General features: G+C 45.2%; 1 long non-coding RNA gene across 2 annotated transcripts; it reads right to left on the bottom strand.

Annotated features, from left to right (window-relative positions):
* Positions 1 to 13,419: 13,419 nt before the first annotated feature.
* On the bottom strand, positions 13,420 to 17,006 carry LOC102148428 (uncharacterized). Of its 2 annotated transcripts, XR_011436949.1 has the most exons (5): positions 16,646 to 17,006; positions 16,310 to 16,491; positions 16,123 to 16,199; positions 14,177 to 14,399; positions 13,420 to 13,982 (listed from the first exon to the last, which is right to left on the bottom strand). It is a non-coding gene; the product is annotated as an uncharacterized lncRNA (long non-coding RNA). The 2 variants fall into 2 exon arrangements; XR_011436948.1 differs by lacking the exon at positions 16,646 to 17,006 and having other exon boundaries at positions 16,310 to 16,616.
* Positions 17,007 to 17,363: the final 357 nt, after the last annotated feature.

Raw genomic sequence — 17,363 nt, 5'->3', positions numbered from 1 at the left:
GAAATCCCCTTCCTTCTTTTTTCTGTTCTCCTGGCCCCACCCCAAAGCAAGCCCCATCGCGAATCTGCACTCCCATGCTGGCGCCAGAGGCGGTGAGAGATTTCAGACGACCAAACTCAGAGAAAACCCTTCTTTTGGCCAGAAGAGATAGGAAAGGGGCCCTAGCAGTTCAAAGAATGTGGGGGAATCCTCATTATTTTTCTCTCTCTCTTTTCTCCTGTTGCTTCGCCCTGAGGCAGATCCAGTTGCAAGAATTATGCAACAGTTCAAGGAGGTTAACCCTTCTTTCTAGCCAAACACCTGGAAAAGGAGCCCTCAGGAGTAGAGGGAGATGGAGAAAGGGATCCTGTAAGTCCGTGCACGAATTCCTGGGTTCACCCCCAAGTTGCATGTGTGACCTAAAGGCACACAGAGAAGGCTTTGACAACTAAACGACAGTGCAGCCCACCACCCATGCCCCACACTGGCCACTGGTCAGCGCACACGTGGAATGACAAGGTTAATAGAACAGAGGCTCCGGGAACTCAACAGACGTTGGAATCACAGTCCACAGATGGCAGGTCAGTACTTTGCAGTCTGGCCTTAACCAGGTGGATAACCTGCTAAAACAGAAAAAAAGGAATTTAGCAGAAACCAGAGTTTCATAACATAATATTCAAAATGTCCATGACACAATCCAAAATTACTTGACATACAACAAATCAAGAAAATCTCAACAACATTCAAACCCACGATGACCCGGATGTTGAAATTATCACAGCCTTCAAAGCAGCTGTTAGAACCAAGCTCCGTGAAGTGAGAGAGGACCCTCAGAAACAAGCAGAAACAGACGTTCTCAGCAAAGAAATAGGAGCTGTAAAAAAGAATCAAACAGAAATTTTAAAACTAAAAATTTCAATAACAGAAATAAAACATTCACAGCTCAATTTCAGAATAGATGACAGAAGAAAGAATCAGACAGCTTAAAAATAGACCAATAGGAAGGATCTAATCTGAACAACAGGAAGAAAAAAGGTTTTGAAAAATTAACAGAGCCTCTGGCACTTCTGGGACAATATCAAAAGGTCTAATATTCATGTCATTGGAGTCCCAGAAGGGTGGGAAAAAGAAACTGGTGCAGAAAAATTATTCAAAGAAATAATCGATAAAACCTCCCAAATTAGGAAAAGACATAAATTTATGGATTCAAGAAGTACAATAAATGCTAAAGAAGATAAAGCCAAAGAAATCCATACCCTGACATACCGTATTTATACTATTGGAAACCAAAGATAAAGGAAAAAATAATTGGAAGCAGCCAGAGAAAAGGTGTACATTGTATATAGGAAAACAATGATTTCAAAGACTGGCGATTTCTCGTCAGAAACGTTGGAGGCCAGAAGACAATGGAACAACACTTTTAAAGTGCTGAAAGAAAATAACTATAACCGATAAGTCTATATCCTGTGAAAATGCCCTTCAGAAATAATAGTGAAATAAAGACATTCTCAAATGAAGCGAAACTAGCATTTGCTGCCAGTAGACCTTCTGTAGAAGAAATGCTGAGGAAGTTATCCAGGAGAAGGAAAATGGGAACAGAGGAACTTGGAATGGTAACTTGGAACTTCAGGAATAGAGGAAGAGCAACAGAAATGGAAACTATGCTGAACTATCCTTCTTAAGTGCTTTAAACTATGAATGAATGTGGAAAGGATACACTGTAACATTTGCTGATAGGGTTTTCAGTGTACGTAGATACAATATTTCTGACAAGTACAACGCAAAGGGAGGAAGCACAGAATTATCTCTGATTGTAAATTTTCTACATCTTACTCGAAGTGGGAAGATACTAACCTGAAGTAGACCAGGTAAAACCCTAAGCAGGTATGTAAATTGTAATCCCTAGGGCAACCACTTAGAAATGATACAAGGAAACATAGTCAAAAGCCAAAACATTACCCTCTGTCTGCTCTCCGCTGCATGAGGACAGAGAGAAGAAGGCCCCCGCCAGACACCGGCTCTGCTGGCACCCTGACCTCGGAGTTCCCAGCCTCCAGAACCGTGAGGAATAAGTGTTTGTTGTTTGTGACCCAGTCCATGGTAATTTGATATCCCACCTGAGCAGATGAGGACACCTCTAGAATTCCCAGATGCTCTCCGTGCTCACCTAGCGTCAGAATCGCTGTTTGCATGGGTGCCTTTCCCAGACTGCAAACTCCAGAAGGCAGTCACAGAGGGCAGTCGCAAGCAAGACCTGGCACTTGCAACAGGGACTGAAGAAAATGTGTGTTGGGTAAGCTACCAGCTAAATAAAATCTCCAACAGCAGAGCCAGGGAGCTCCTGACTAGGGCAGAGAAGGAGCCGTTAATCTGAGGTTGTGACTGCGGACGGGAGATGTTTATTTTTCGCAGCTTCGTTGGCCAGCTCGGTTTTGCAAATACACTGGGAGACGAGTGTAGGAATCCCAGGGTGGGTCATGTGGAGCCTGGAATCCGGCTCAGGTGTTGGAGGGAACAGACTAATGGAGAAATGCTAGCGCTAGCTGCAGTGGGGTCTCTATGGGGCGAACTCAGCAGGAGCCAGATGGAGCAGGAGGTGGCGATTAGGAACTAGAATCTTCCCTCACCCCACAACCCTGGGCCTGTTGTCAGAGTTGTTTGGATATACCAAATAAAATAAAATAATAAATTCATTTTCAATATTTTTGAAATAACTAGTAATTTTAAGTAAAATAAATAAATAATTAAATTAAATAATTTGAAAGAGAACAATAATAAAAATGCTTTAGACAATTTAACAAGCACCGGCATCCATACCTTGAAAAGGAATAAAATCTCCCTGCCACCTCTTGCTTCCCTGCCTCCTCTATTTTTTTCTGGCACCACAAGTTATTTCCTTCCAAAGTGTTGCTGGCAACAGACTTCGATCTATTTGAAATTGTGAATAAAAGCTAAAGGTGTGGCTTATTACACAATAATATAATCAAAGCATGGGTTTGAATGAAAGTTTTCATCTCTGTCCTTTGGTTTTGACTTAAGTTCTTAGTAAGACTTGTTTGAAAAAGATCAAAACCATTTACATAATTGCTGAGACCACAGGTAATCCTAATCCTTGATGAGGGCAGGAAGGATGGGCTTCCTCCACAATAGGGCCTGCAAAGCCCCTCAGAGGTTGGGCGATTAGATGAGGCTCTGGACTGCAGCAGAGGAAATGAGGCAATAGGGAGTGGTGTGGATTGTGGTAAACTGAGGAGAACATGCCAAGTCTAATGGAGCAGCTGCTTCTATGCTCCCGTCGGTGGTAGTTATCATCAGGAATGAAGATCAGGCAGATAATCTACCCATTTTCAGGAGAAGTTGGAAATGATAATTTTTTAGTGAAATATTCTTTTTCTAAAAAGATGATCTACTGGTCAAGAAAAACATACCTGTACACAAGCCAGTTATTGTGGCTTGAAATCTAAATGCCATGGCAGGGAACAAACGGGGCTGCAACGTGGGGCTTGGAAGAGAGGCAAGTCCTGATGTAAAACGAAGGGCCACTGAGACGGGCCAGCTCCCCGTTTCTACTGACCTTTGGACTCCATCACAGAACATCTGCTTATCAGGCGGATGTTCACGGAATGATGAGAGTGGGTTAGAATGCAAGTGCATTCTCAACTTAATATTTCATTTCTTGACAAATGTCTGCTTCTTTTAAAAACAACAACAGTTGTTACCTACGATGCAACCAACCATTTAGTCATGTTGTCTTTAAGCTTAAAATTAGAACACACTGTTTCACGTAAAAAATGCAAAACGAGCAAAATAAAAGCAGGCACAAAGCCCTGCTCTGACTGGGTGCCAGTCCATAGGCTCCTGCACATCTGTATTCCCCATGGATAAGTGTGCTGCTACTGCGCGCAAAAAATGCAGAGGTAATCACAAATAAAAGCTCAACTTCAAAACACGGGGAAAAAACAGCCAATAAATTAATTTACATGGAATACTAAAAGAAATATTCAAATAATCCAAAAGAGGGCAGAAAAGAAAAAAGAGGAAGAAAAAACAGAGAGAAAAACAGAAAACAAATAATACACCAGCAGACCTAAGTCCAACCATAGCGATAATTAAATGTGAATAGTCAAACACGCTAGTTAAAAGACAGAGACTGTCAGATTGGATTTTAAAAATATATGCCATCTACAAAGAATCCACTTCAAATAATGACATAAATAGGCTAAAAGTTAAAAAGTGGGAAAAGATATATCATAAAGACATTAATTTAGAAAAAGCTAAAGTTAAGCACAAGGTTATCATATGACCCAGCAATTCTATTTTTACGTATAAAACCCAAAGAAATGAAAATCTATCTCTACACAAAAACTCGTACATGAATGTCCACGGCAGCATCATTCATAATAGCCAAAAAGTGGTAACAACCCACACGTCCTTCAACTGATGAGCTGATAAATAAAATATGGTGTGTCCATACACTGGACTATTACCCAGCCATGTAAAGTTAAGTCCTGATTCATGCGACAACATGGGTGAGTCTTGAAAACATTCTGCTAAGTGAAAGAAGACCACAAATTGTATGGTTTCACTTATATGTGCCAAGAATAGGTCAATTTATAGACAGAAAGTAGATTAGTGGTTGCTCAGGGCTGGCAGGGGTAGGAAGGGAATGAGGATTGGTTGCTAATGGGTATAGAGTTTCTTTTGGGGTACAAAACGTTACAAACTTGATTATGCTGATGCACCCTGCGAATATGCTAAAGAACATTGAAGGCACTCATTAAATGAGTGAATTGCGTGCTACGTGAATTATATCTCAATCAAGCTGTTTATTAAAAAAAAGAAAGCTACAGTGGCTATATTAACATCCAACAAAATAGCTTCAGAACAAAGAAAATTACCAACGATAAAGAAGAATAATATATGATGACAAAAGGGTCAAGTCATCCAGAAGACATGACAATCCTAAATATTTATGCGCCTAACAAAAGAGACTCGAAATACATGAAGAAATAAATGTAGAAAGGAAAGGAGAAATAAATTCTAAAATTATACTTGGAGACTGCAACCCTCCTCTCTCGGTGATTGATAAAATAAGGAGAGAGAAAATCCCTAGAAATAAGGAGACATAAACAACACTGGCAAGCAACTTGCCCCAGTCAACATTGACAGAATGCTCGACCCACCCCGACAGGACACAGTTCCTTTTGAAGGACCATATCCTGAGTCACACAGCAAACCCTAACAAATGTAAAATTATGGAAGGCATACAAAGGATGCTCCCTGAGCATACAGAATTAAGCTGCAAATTAGTGACAGAAAGATATTTAGAAAATCCCCCTAAATACTTGGGAATTAAATGACCTCCTTGTAAACAATCCCTGGGTCAGAAAGGAAGTCACAAGGGAAATTATAAAATGTTTTGAATGGAATGAAAATGAAAATACAACTTATTACAATGTGTGTGATGCCAGTAACGCACTGCCCAGAGGGAAGTGTGGGGACACTAAGTCCTTACGTTAGAAAAGATTGTTCTCAAATAAATAATCTAAGCTTCCACCTTATGAAACATGCAAAAAGAAGAGCAAATTAACCCCAAAGCAAGCAAAAGGAAGGAAATAATAAAGATAGGAACAAGTATGAGTGAAATTAAAAATAGAAAAAGTAGATGAAATCAATAAAACCAGGGGGCCAGCCTGGTGGTGTAGCGGTTAAGTTTGTGTGCTCTGCTTCAGCGGCCCAGGGTTCGCAGGTTCGGATCCCAGGCATGGATCTACACACTGCTCATCAAGCCATGCTGTGGTGGCGTCCCCCATACAAAACAGAGGAAGATGGGCACAGATGCTAGCTCAGGGTCCATCTTCCTCACAAAAAAAAAAAAAGAGAGAGATCAATAAAACCAAAAGCTGGTTCTTTGAAAAGATCAGAAAAATTGATAATCCTCTAGCCAGACTGACAAAGAAAAAAAGAGGGAAAAACAAAAATTATCAAAATAAGGGATATCATATAGATCCCAGAGACATTAAAAGGATAACAAAGTAATATTATAAACAACTCTATGATAAATTTGACAACTTGGATGAAATTGACCAATTCCTTTCAAGGACACAGACCACCAAAACTCAGTCAAGAAGGAATAAATTAAACAGTTCTGTGTCTATTAAAGAAATTGAGTTTGTAGTTTTAAAAAATGTTTCCAAGAAAGAAACTCCAAGCCCAGATGGTTTCACTGGAAAATTCTGCCAAAGATTTAATAAGGAAATAATGCAAGTTCTACACAGGCTCTTCCAGAAAATAAAAGATGGGGGAATACTTCCAAGTCATTCTGCGCAGCCAGCATTATCCTGATACCAAACCCAGGGAAATACCACACAAGAAAGGAAAACTACAGACCAGTATCCCTCATGAACACAGATGCAAAAGTCCTTATCACGGGGCCAGCCCAGTGGTGTAGCTAAATTCACGCACTCCACTTCAGTGGCCCGGGGTTTGCTGGTTCGGATCCCAGGTGCAGACATGGCACCGCTTGGCAAGCCATGCTGTGGTAGGCATCCCACATATAAAGTAGAGGAAGATGGGCATGGATGTTAGCTCAGGGCCAGTCTTCCTCAGCAAAAAGAGGAGGACTGGCAGCGGATGTTAGCTCAGGGCTAATCTTCCTCAAAAAAAAAAAAAAGAAAATTCTCAAATCTGTCAGCAATAAGGAAAATACACCATCACCAAGTAGAGTTCATCCCTGGAAAGCTAGGTTGGATCAACATTAGAAAACCAGTCAATGGAATCCACTGTATTACCAGACGAAAGAATAAAAAACACATTATTGTCTTAATAGACACAGAAAATGCATTTGGCTAAATCTAACATCCATTCACGATTTAAAAAACAAAAACTCTCAGCAGATCAGGAATGTAAGAGAACTTCTCTAACCCGGTAAAGGACATCTACAAAAAACTTACAGCTAACATTATACTTAACGTTGCAAAACAGGACGCTTTCCCCCTAAGGTCAGGAACAAGGCAAGCATGTCCACGCCACACTACCAAATTGAGAACATGCCCTCCCAAAAGCCTAGACGAGACTTACAGCCACTCTGTTCACAACTGCTAAAACCCAGAACTACGCAAAACACGGATGAATCTCCAATACATTGTGTTAAGTGAAAGGAGTCAGACACAGAGGTCACATTCTGTGTGATTCCATCTATACGGCGTTCGGGGAACGGGGTCTGTGGCTGCCTTGGATCGGGGCGGGGAGGGTGGGGGGGGTCTCCCTGCAGAGGGCAGCACAGGGAACCGGGGGCGGAGCTTTCTCTACCCTGATGTGGCGGTTACGCATTTGTCAAAACGTAGCGCCCCGAACGCCAAAAAAAGAAAATTTTCCTGTATGTAAATTTAAAAATAAATTTTGTAAAAGCTAGCAAAACACACACACACACACACACACACACACACACACACACATTTCCTAGCCAATCCTTATGGATAAATTTAGAATAATTGTGGTTTTTTAAAAAGAAACAAAGCTTTTTGGTAATTTGCTTGGAACTGCATTGCATTTATAGATAATTTACGGAGAATTGACATATTTTCAACAGAAAGTCTTTCCAAGAACGAGTCATCTTTTGTGCCCTTTAATTGTCTTTAATTCTTTTCACTTTGGGTGCTACACATTTTCTGTGAAAATTGTCCTAGGTTTTTTACGCATTTTGTTGTTATTGTGAATGAAATGTCTTTTCCATTACAATTTTTGAACGGTCATTATTGGTTTAAAGGGAAAACACAGATTTATAAATACTTATTTTATAGCTGGCCACCTCCCTGACCTCCGTCATCGGTATTAATGTCTGTTATTAATTAATATGATGACACATGGCTTGCGTCAGCCACAGATGGTGACTGCTCTTTTCCACCGTGGATGTCGACTTCCCTTTTTTAATTACGATGACTAACGCTTCGAAAACAGCCTTAAAGTGATTCCACTTTTGCCTTCTAAGTTTCATCTGCAAGTAGGAGGTGAAACAGCTATTCAGTCTTTTCCTCTGAAGTGTCACTTTCTGAACTGAAATGTCGAGTGGAGCCTCTGCGCCTACGTCTGTATTTCTCACAGCAGCTTTGCATTAATTACAAATTAATGATTCAGGAAGATTGAAAATTTCAAAAGGAAGAAAGCAAACCATCGCCCGTTCCCAGCACTCCAACAAACCGCCTGTTGGTGCTCGCTCCTGGGCTTCTCCTGTATCGTTTTTACTTAGCTGTCGTCGTGACCGAGAACCTGTCAGTCCAAAGGCTGGGAGGACTTCCCGGATTCTGCGTACAGACTCCTCGACCCACAGTCCCGGGCACATGCCCACCTCTCCGTCAGAAGGAGGGGTAAAGACGGAGGGTGCGTATATACTTTTGAATTGGTGCTTTATGAGGAAGATAAACAAACACATAGATACAGAGAACAGGTTGGTAGTTACCAGGAGGGAGGGGCAGGGAGAGGGTGAAAGAGATACAGGGGCACACGTACCATGACGGAAGAACCAGACCTTGGCGTGGAACACAATATGCTCTACACGGAAGTCAAAATAAATGATGTGCACCTGAAATCTATATAATGTTATAAACCAACGGGACCTCAATTAAATGAATAAATAATAAAAAATTTTAAAAAGAGAAAGGGAGGTTAGAAGAGTCGATGAGGAAAGGATCAGAGTGACGATCTCCTCTAAGGATCCATCGGAGATGAAAGGAAGGAAGAGGCTCGGGGTGTGGGAGCCAGCCCCGTGTTCCCTCACTGCCCCGCGGATGACAGAGCTGGCAAGGAAGAGAATAATAAGCAGAATGTTCAAGTGTGACTGAGCAGGATGATCATCAGCCAGAAAGTCCAGAGAGCTGTTCCCAGCTCTGTCCTTGTCATTGCCTAGCTGGGTGGCCTTAGACAAATCAACTCTCCTGCGTAAAAAGAGCAGATTGCATTTCCCAGGATGCTTCCAGCCCTGATTTCACATGTCTGTTTCTTTGATAAACCTGAGCAACTGGCCTGGGGGTTGGGCGGTCAGAGAAGACAACTGAGAAGCAATTCCAGGTTATTCCAGATCATGAAGTCACCCGCTTCTGTGCTGGGAAGGACTGCAGGGGTGACCTAACTTGAGTTCCCACCCTGGTAGGAGTCCCCTCCATAGCACCCGTGACAGCCTCCTTGAATTACTCCAGAAACAAGAAATTTGCTATCTCATAAAGCAGTTTGGTTTTTAACAGTTTCATGGATAGAAAACTCTTAAAATGAGGCAAAATCCCTTCTGATTCAACGTTCACAGACTGAAGAGGGGCTGCCTCTGTAATGACAGATACAGCTCTCTCCCCGGCACGTAACCGTCTTGTCACTGCCCTTCGGTGAATTCGCAGGCGTCAGGGGAACCGTGGTGATGTTTATAAAGAATTCCTTCAACACGCGGCATCTGATCACGTGGATTTAGGTAGAGGATATCTATTCTGTAGAAATTCTGCTCATAAATGGGAGGCTAATCGTCAAAGTTTATGTCCAAAAAGTTTCATAGCAATTGTTTTCTAATTTAAAACAAACGTTAAGATGGTGCGGGGGGAAGAAATGAAATAAAAATCGTTGTGTTAAAAAACAAAGAAGATAGTGGGTAAATTCTCATGCTACTCTGAAAGAAAATACAGGTGAATTGGCAATGCAATTTTGCAATTTTGTTGCTATCCATTTAAACAAAACAGGAAAAAAAAAACCGAATAAGGCATGGTTAAATCTTATATTTGTTTTCGATTCCTGCTGTAACAAATTACCAAAAACTGAGTGGCTTAAAACAACACGAATTTATTCTCTCAGTTCTGGAGAGCAGAAGTCCCACGTGGGCCTCCCTGGGCTAAAGCCACGGTGTCAGTAGGGCCGCGTGCCTTTCTGCACGCTCTGGAGGAGATTCCCTGTTCTCGTCTTGCCAGCTTCAGGAGGCCTCCCGACCTCCCTGACTGGAGCTCCCTCCTCCCCCTTCAGACAGCAGTGTGGCGTCTCTCAGACCTGCTCCCGCAGTCACAGCTCCTCTCACTCTCTCCTGCCCTCTTCTTCAACTCTTAAGGACCCCGTGATTACACTGGGCCCACCAAGACAATCCAGAACGGCCTTCCCATCTCAAGGTCAGCTGATTAGCAACCTTGATTCCATCTGCAACCTTAATTCCCCCTCGCCGGGTGACCTAACCTATTCACAGGGCCAGGGACTGGGGTGTGGACATCTTTGGGGGTGGGGGGCATTATTCCGCCTACTACAAGTATTTACTCCATTGCTAATACTTGATAAGAAGATACAGTCAGAGGACAATAAGCAAGCGCACACCCATTTTGTCAAGACCTCAGGGGACATCTGGGAAGCTACAAGGATGCTGTGGTCGTTGTCCCTGAGACTTCCTACCTCTGAGGCCTCGTGTCAATGCCTGTGGCTCTCCTTTGCTTTAACGCCACCCCCGCCTCTCCCAGTCCATCAGTCTGATATGGGGTTTGGGGAAGGGTTCTATTCATAAGTGGAATGAAAAAGGAGAGGCTGATTTTTCTCCAGGTAAACAGATAATATTTGAAAGAAATCAAGAAAAAGGAGCTTAAAAGTATACCTTTGAGAAAGAGCAGGAAAAGGAAGGTGAAGAAAGAAAGGTGGGGAGACCCATGTGTGCCTGATCCCCCCAGAGGAGGAAGGGACGTGACAGGGGACAGCTGACGGGGCCGCGGGGCCCCGCTCCCTCCGGGGCACCTTCATTTCCAGGAGAGGGCGTTAGCGGGCTCAGACACGGGGGTGTGCCCACAGCGTACGCTCTCCTTTCCTGGGTGTGTATCGGACTGAACTGATGCCCAGACTTTTTAAAACCCTGACGGGCCAAAGCTGAAAACAGTCCTTTAAAAATGGTAAGAAGCTTCCGTCTAGAAATGGGTGTGGTTAAAACCCACCAGGGGAGGATGTTAAGCCTCAGAGAGCAGACAGCCTCCTGAAGAAAGTGACAGGCTCCGTTCTGCATCCACAGACTGTCTGATCCCAGCCCTGTGTCCTTCCCATGGGTCTCGGTGGCACTCGCAGATGCCAGTCAGGTACAATGCCAGGCTGAGACAGTCTTCGTAACCTGGAGCCAAAATGTCCTTTCTTTTATGAACAATGACACTACGATATGGCAATTGGGGGTTTTTTTGTTGTTTTTTGTTTTGTTTTGTTTTTTAGTGAGGAAGATTGGCCCTGAGCTAACACCTGTTGCCAGTCTTCCTCTGTTTTTTTCTCCCCAAAGCCCTAGTACGTAGTTGTATATCCTAGTTGTAGGTCATTCTAGTTCTGCTATGTGGGACGCTGCCTCAGCATGGCTTGATGAGCGGTGTGTAGGTCCACACCCAGGTTCCTAACCAGCGGAACCCCGGGCCTCCAAAGCAGAGCGTGTGAACTTAACCACTCCACCACGGGGCCGGCCCCAGCAGTTGGTTTTTTAAATGACCTTATTACAAAGCGAAAGTATCAACTCCCGACACAGACAGGTTTTCTTTCCTACGGGTCTTTGAAACAAGAAAGAGTAAGAAGCCTCAGACAGCATATGCGCTTGTGGATGAGAGTATGAGAGCATCTCTATATTTCTAGGCATCTGATAAAGACTGAAGGGAGAAGAGGTGAAAATACAGTTTTATGCAGGAACAGAAGCGCTTTTTCACCTTTCTTCCCCTCGGCCCCTGCGTGGTGCACACCCCAGCACGGCAAGATGGAGATGTGGGGAGGCACAGATTGTGTAACAAGAGATCATCCACAACTGACGACTGGGTATTCATTACTGTGCAAAGGAGCAGAGATCCACCTCGGGAGACTCACGCCTGGCTTGAATAACCAAAGAAAATGTGAGGCATTCCTGGAAATTGGGAAGTGTTCCCACGGTGCAATGACGTGGGACCCACGTTTGAAACCAGCACCTGTGTCCCCGAGTGTGAGTCAGAGGTCTTCTTGGACACTCATTGACCTGGGAGTTGTATAAATAAGAGAGAAAAGGGCAGAAAGAGGTGCGAGGTATATATTTCAGATTGTTACATCCATTCTCAAAAGGCATTAGAACATTTTGACTATTTGTGTCCATAAGTTACAATATTTAAGTTAGGCTTAACTATTAACACTTTTGGCCAAAGCACATTACACATTTGCACAAAAATAGACTATAGTCTTCAGAGGGAACAGAAATGTTCTAATTGGCATCCCAGATAAATATGTTATTTGATAAAGTATGAAAGTGCTTTCATGAGAGGCACTGTCCTTTAATCTTACTTTTTCAGATAAAATCAGAACAGAATAGAGTCTAGAAATAGATCCGCATATAAATGGCCAATTGCCTTTCTACAAAGGTGCCAGGGCAGCTCACTGAGGAAAGAATCACCTTTTCAACTGTGTTGTCCCAACAATTGAACAATTGGGCTTCCATACAGAAAAGAAAATGAACCATGATTCTTACATCACATACAAAAATGAACTCAAAATATATCTAAGACATAAATGTAGAAGCTAAAACTGTAGGGGCTGGCCCCGTGGCTGAGTGGTTAAGTTCACGTGCTCCACTTTGGTGGCCCAAGGTTTCGCTGGTTTGGATCCTGGGCATGGACACGGCACCGCTTATCAGGCCACGCTGAGGCGGTGTCCCACATGCCACAACTAGAAGGACCCACAACTAAAAATACACAACTATGTACTGGGGGGATTTGGGGAGAAAAAGCAATTAAAAAAAAAAAAAGAAGAAGATTGGCAAGAGTTAGCTCAGGTGCCAATCTTTAACAAAAAACAAAAAAACTATAAAACTTCTAGAAGGAAACAGGAGAAAATCTAAGTGACCTTGGATTAGGCAAAGATTTCTTCAAAAGGACACAAGAGAGCACAAACTATAAAGTAAATATTTGATAAATTAGACTTTATCAAAATTTTTAAAATTTTGTTCTTCAAATAACAGTGTTAAGAAAATGAAAAGGCAAGCCACAAAAAAATAGTTGCAAAAAATATATCTGACAAAAGACTTATATCCAGAATATGTAAAGAACTCTTGCAACTCAATAATAAGGATACAAACAACTCAGTTTTTAAAAATGGTCAAACGACCTAAACACACATTTCATCAAAGAAGATATACAGATGGCAAATAAGCACATGAAAACACCATGGGTCACGAGGGAAATACAAATTAAAACCACAAAGTGATACCCCTATATGGTCACTAGAATGGTTAAAATCATAAGACTGACAATACCAAGTGCTGACCAGGATATAGAGCAACTGGAACTCACAGACATTGCTGGTGGAATGCAAAATGGTGCAGCCACTTCAGAAAATAGTTTGGCAGTTCCTTAAAAAGTTAAACATAAACTTACCATATGCCCCAGTAATTCCACTTATAGGTATTTACCACAAAAATAGAAAACATATGTCCACGTTAATACCTGTAAATGAATGTTTATAGCAGCTTTATTCGGTGTCTCCAAACACTGGAAACAACCCAGACATCCAGGAACTGGTGAATGGTCAAACAAATTGTCATGTCTCCACACCGAACAGGCAACTGAAACACAACAGTGTGGAGGACTCGTAAAAGCACTCCATTAAGTTTCAAAAGCCAGACATAAAGGACCACATGCTGTAAGATTCTACGCACATACAATTCATAAAAAAAAAAAGCCAAACCACAGTGCTGGAAAGCAGCTCGGGGGTTGCCGGGAGCTGGGGGTGGAAGGAGGAGATTACCCAGAGAGAGATGAGGGAACTGTTGGGACGATGGAAATGGTTTATGTCATGATCGTGGTGGCTGCAGGACTGTACACATTTGTCAAAACTCATTAAATGGTACACTTCAAATTGGTGGATTTTATTGTACATAAATTAAACCTTGACAAAGCCGACACCCAAAGCATCCAGATCTATCACCAAGGACAAGAGTGTCTATGCCGTCACCGGGAGACCATCAGTGGGGAAGTAAGAGTTCAGTTTCATTTTGCCAGAGGATTCTTCTAAATCTAGGTGAGTGAAAGCAAAACAGGGTGCAGAATTTTCAGAGTTTTCCTGGCGCCTCCCCCACCCCCAGCCCCTTGCCCGACCGTGCGGCTCTCCCAGCACGCGGCCTGAGACTCTCGGTTTCTCTTCTTATTAGGAGGGTTTGACCACAGGCTCAGAAGGGGTTTTGGTTCTCAGCTGCCATGTCAGCACGTACTTTCCAAACTGCGGCCCCAGTGGACATCTCGAACTTGTAGCCTCAGCCGTCTGTGTATGCTCATACCGACCCTCATCCTTCCGCTTCAGGTGACACCTGGCTAAAATTTACATCAAGGGTAGTCTTGAAGAGAGAAGGGTCTTCCCTGGACCCATCACAGGATGACACGGGTGGAAGGGAGAAGGAAATGCCAGTGCCTGGTGCATAGCTCAGATGTCAGCTCCTAGGAAAGAACCACCTGCCCTCAGAAATAGTTGGTGCACCCCAAGACTGGGCCCAGCACCTTCCCCTCACTGTTTGTCCCCTGTGAACTGCATTGCCCCCTGTCACCCAGCCCAGCAGGAGAGGGCTATTGCCATGACTCGACTACTCCAGCCTCACTAAGATGTCAGGGCTTCTTCGCTCTTCCCCACAAATGCCCACACCCATTGAGTCCTGGTCCACGTGCTTCCTGGAATGCCCAGACCGCGCTCTCCCTCACTGATCGCTCCTGCTCCAGCTTCTCTTCCTCACCACTTAGGGCCAGATCCTCACATTCCTCCTAGACAGGCAGAAGTCAGGCAAGGCAGAGGGGCCACCCAGTTCCTCTGTGCTCCACTCCCACCAGCTCCATGCAAAGCTGGAAAGCAGCCCGCGTGGGGTCGAGCCCTCAAAGGACAGTTTCTGGCCAGCAAGATGCCACCCTCAGTAGTGAGAGCTGAGTTAGCAAGAATGCAAACAGCAAGGCCCGGCTGGCGCGAGCAGCTACCAGCACCCAGGGAGCCCTTGTCAATAGCGCCGCCCACCGCGCCCAGGTACCTGGAACCTCCTAAAGCTGCACAAGCCACTATGTCACCACCAGAGGAAAGGTTAGACAGCGGTTATCGAAAGGGAGGCGGTCTGGGACGTACAGTCTTTGGTACCAAGGCCCTCTCCTGCTTGGATGAGAGGAAATCTAAAAGGATGCTTCGTAGGGAGAAGATCAAAATTGGAGCCCCGAGCCCGAACATAAACTTTTCCATTCTCACAACTGGCCCAGAGGCCACATCACGATACTAGTGCAGCCTGAGGAAACAAAATGGAGCTTTTTCCACTGGAGAAGTTCCCAGGCAAATGAGTACTTTTCCTGTAGAACCTGGCTGGAGACCAGCTTGGTCGGCTGGGCTCCCTGTCCCCCCACCCTCAGCCAGTCCTTTGAATTACGTGAGGGCTTCTGCTGACATTTGCAGCCGGGCCATTCCCTATGGTGGGCTGTCCTGGGCACTGTGGGGTGCTCAGCCGCATCCTACCCACGAGAGGCCAGTAGCACCTCCTCCCCCTGTTGTGACGACTAGATCGATCTGTCTCCAGACATCACCCTCCGCTGGTGGGCACAGCCACTCCCAGTTAAGAACCACCGAGTTACGTTTCTTCCTCTTTCTTCAGCCTCTAGATCTCTTCCCCTCCGCTCCCCTCTCTCTCCACTCCACAACCTGCAAATCTGCCCCCAAAACAAAGTCACCCCTTTGTCCCAGTTCTGGAGCCCAGAACCTCCATCAGGGATCCAGGGGATGGTGGCAGAGACAAGAGCTCTCCCACGTGAGAGCATCCCCAGCACAGAGTCTAAAATGACTAAGTGCTATTGTCCCTGGGTGAGTGCCACCCAGCAAGGAGCAGCCTAGGCCTGCCTGCTGGGCATCACCCAAGTTTCCTCAGCACCAGCCGGGGATCTTCTGGCTCAAGGACGCCCATGCTTTGTCTGCCAATGCCCAGGCCCTCAGGAGAGCAGCAGAACTTCTGAGGAAGGGCCTTTCCTGACCCAGCTTTAAATATCAGAGGAACGGGTTTCAGAAGAAACTGAGGTGAAAGGAAACTGAATTACTGGGTGCCACTTCCCATCAGCGGGACCCGCCACAGCAGGCAGCTGGGGGAGTCCCTCGGGCTGCCTGAGTCACAGATGCGGTCCATAAAGGGCATCAAGAACATACCTGTCAGGAGCAGCCCACAGCACAGACAGAAACTTGGTCTTCAAAGCTCTTGGGCCTGGTTTTTTCCCACTGCCTGTCTTCAGGGGTAAAGACAAACCAGACTTGGTCATAATCCTTAGGTCTGCGGGGGAAATAACTTCTGAGCTTGTTAAATGTCATCGATTGCTGTGTTCCTGCCTCCACTGACCTGTCACAGCCAGCACATACGTTTCTCCAGGACCCGGACGTCCGTGAACTCCATCTGTTGGGCAGCGGTAGCCACTTGCGCCATAAGCACGAAAGAGATGGTGACAAAACTCTGCCTTCAAGGTGAGGAGTGTGTGTGCAGAGTCTCTGCTCAGACAGTAGTTCCCGGTCGGGGGATCAGGTCTGGGACAGACAGTGTCGGTGGGCACTGTCCAGGACAGGGGCCGTCGATGTCCACGCCCACCCCCCACCTGCCCCTCCCCTCCTTCCACGTGTTGCATGAGATCAGATTAAAGTGAAGGGCAGCCTTGAAGGAAAGTACACTGTGGTTTCTCACCTGGGTTCTGGTGAGAATGTTCTGGAGGTCTGGCTGTACTCGAGCTCCACTCCCACTTCTGCACCGGCCACTCCCACTCTGCAGCAGGAGGTCCCACCCACTCTGCAGAAATGGAAGGGGAGCTGTCCCCACAGTGTCACTGCTCGGCAAACACGGAGCCTGGCTCAGTGCCGCCCGCCCTCTGCTTTCTCAACACCACGCCCAGCCTCAGGGGCAGCAGGGAGGGCAGCAGCCTGCTGGCCGACCACACTCTGCAGCCTTCCCTTGACACTCCGCAACCCTTCTTGCTACCCGGTGACTGTCCCCATCTCTCTGTCCTTTTCCTCTCTCCTGGACAGCTATCTCACTCTCCTCAAGCCTCCAGCCTCCCTCGATCTTGTTCCTGTTTCACCGAGAAAAGAGAAGCAGCCGGAAGAGAAGGTGCCCAGCCTCTGAGACCAGAGCTGAGGTCCCCTTGCAAACAGGATCTTCACGCAGGGGTGACTTCCCTTGCCCCAAGCCCACCAGGCCCAGCGCTGCCCACAGCATGACATCACACAAGGCGGCCACGACGCTTGCCTAAGCATGCTACCCCGAGGCTGGCCGGGAAGCCGCGGGGCTAGAACGTGGTGTGGGCATCTCTTCCCCTCTGATTGACAGGCCCATGGCCTGCAAATGGACGGGAATGCGTCAGAGGGAAATTTTCAACTCGAGCATAATTCTACCGGCATTTCTCTAG

This window comes from Equus caballus, chromosome 3 (assembly GCF_041296265.1).
Source record: "Equus caballus isolate H_3958 breed thoroughbred chromosome 3, TB-T2T, whole genome shotgun sequence".
In the NCBI taxonomy this organism is placed as follows: Eukaryota; Metazoa; Chordata; class Mammalia; order Perissodactyla; family Equidae; genus Equus; species Equus caballus.
The sequence above is the reverse complement of the archived record's forward strand: the minus strand, read 5'-3'. Positions and strand labels throughout refer to the sequence as shown.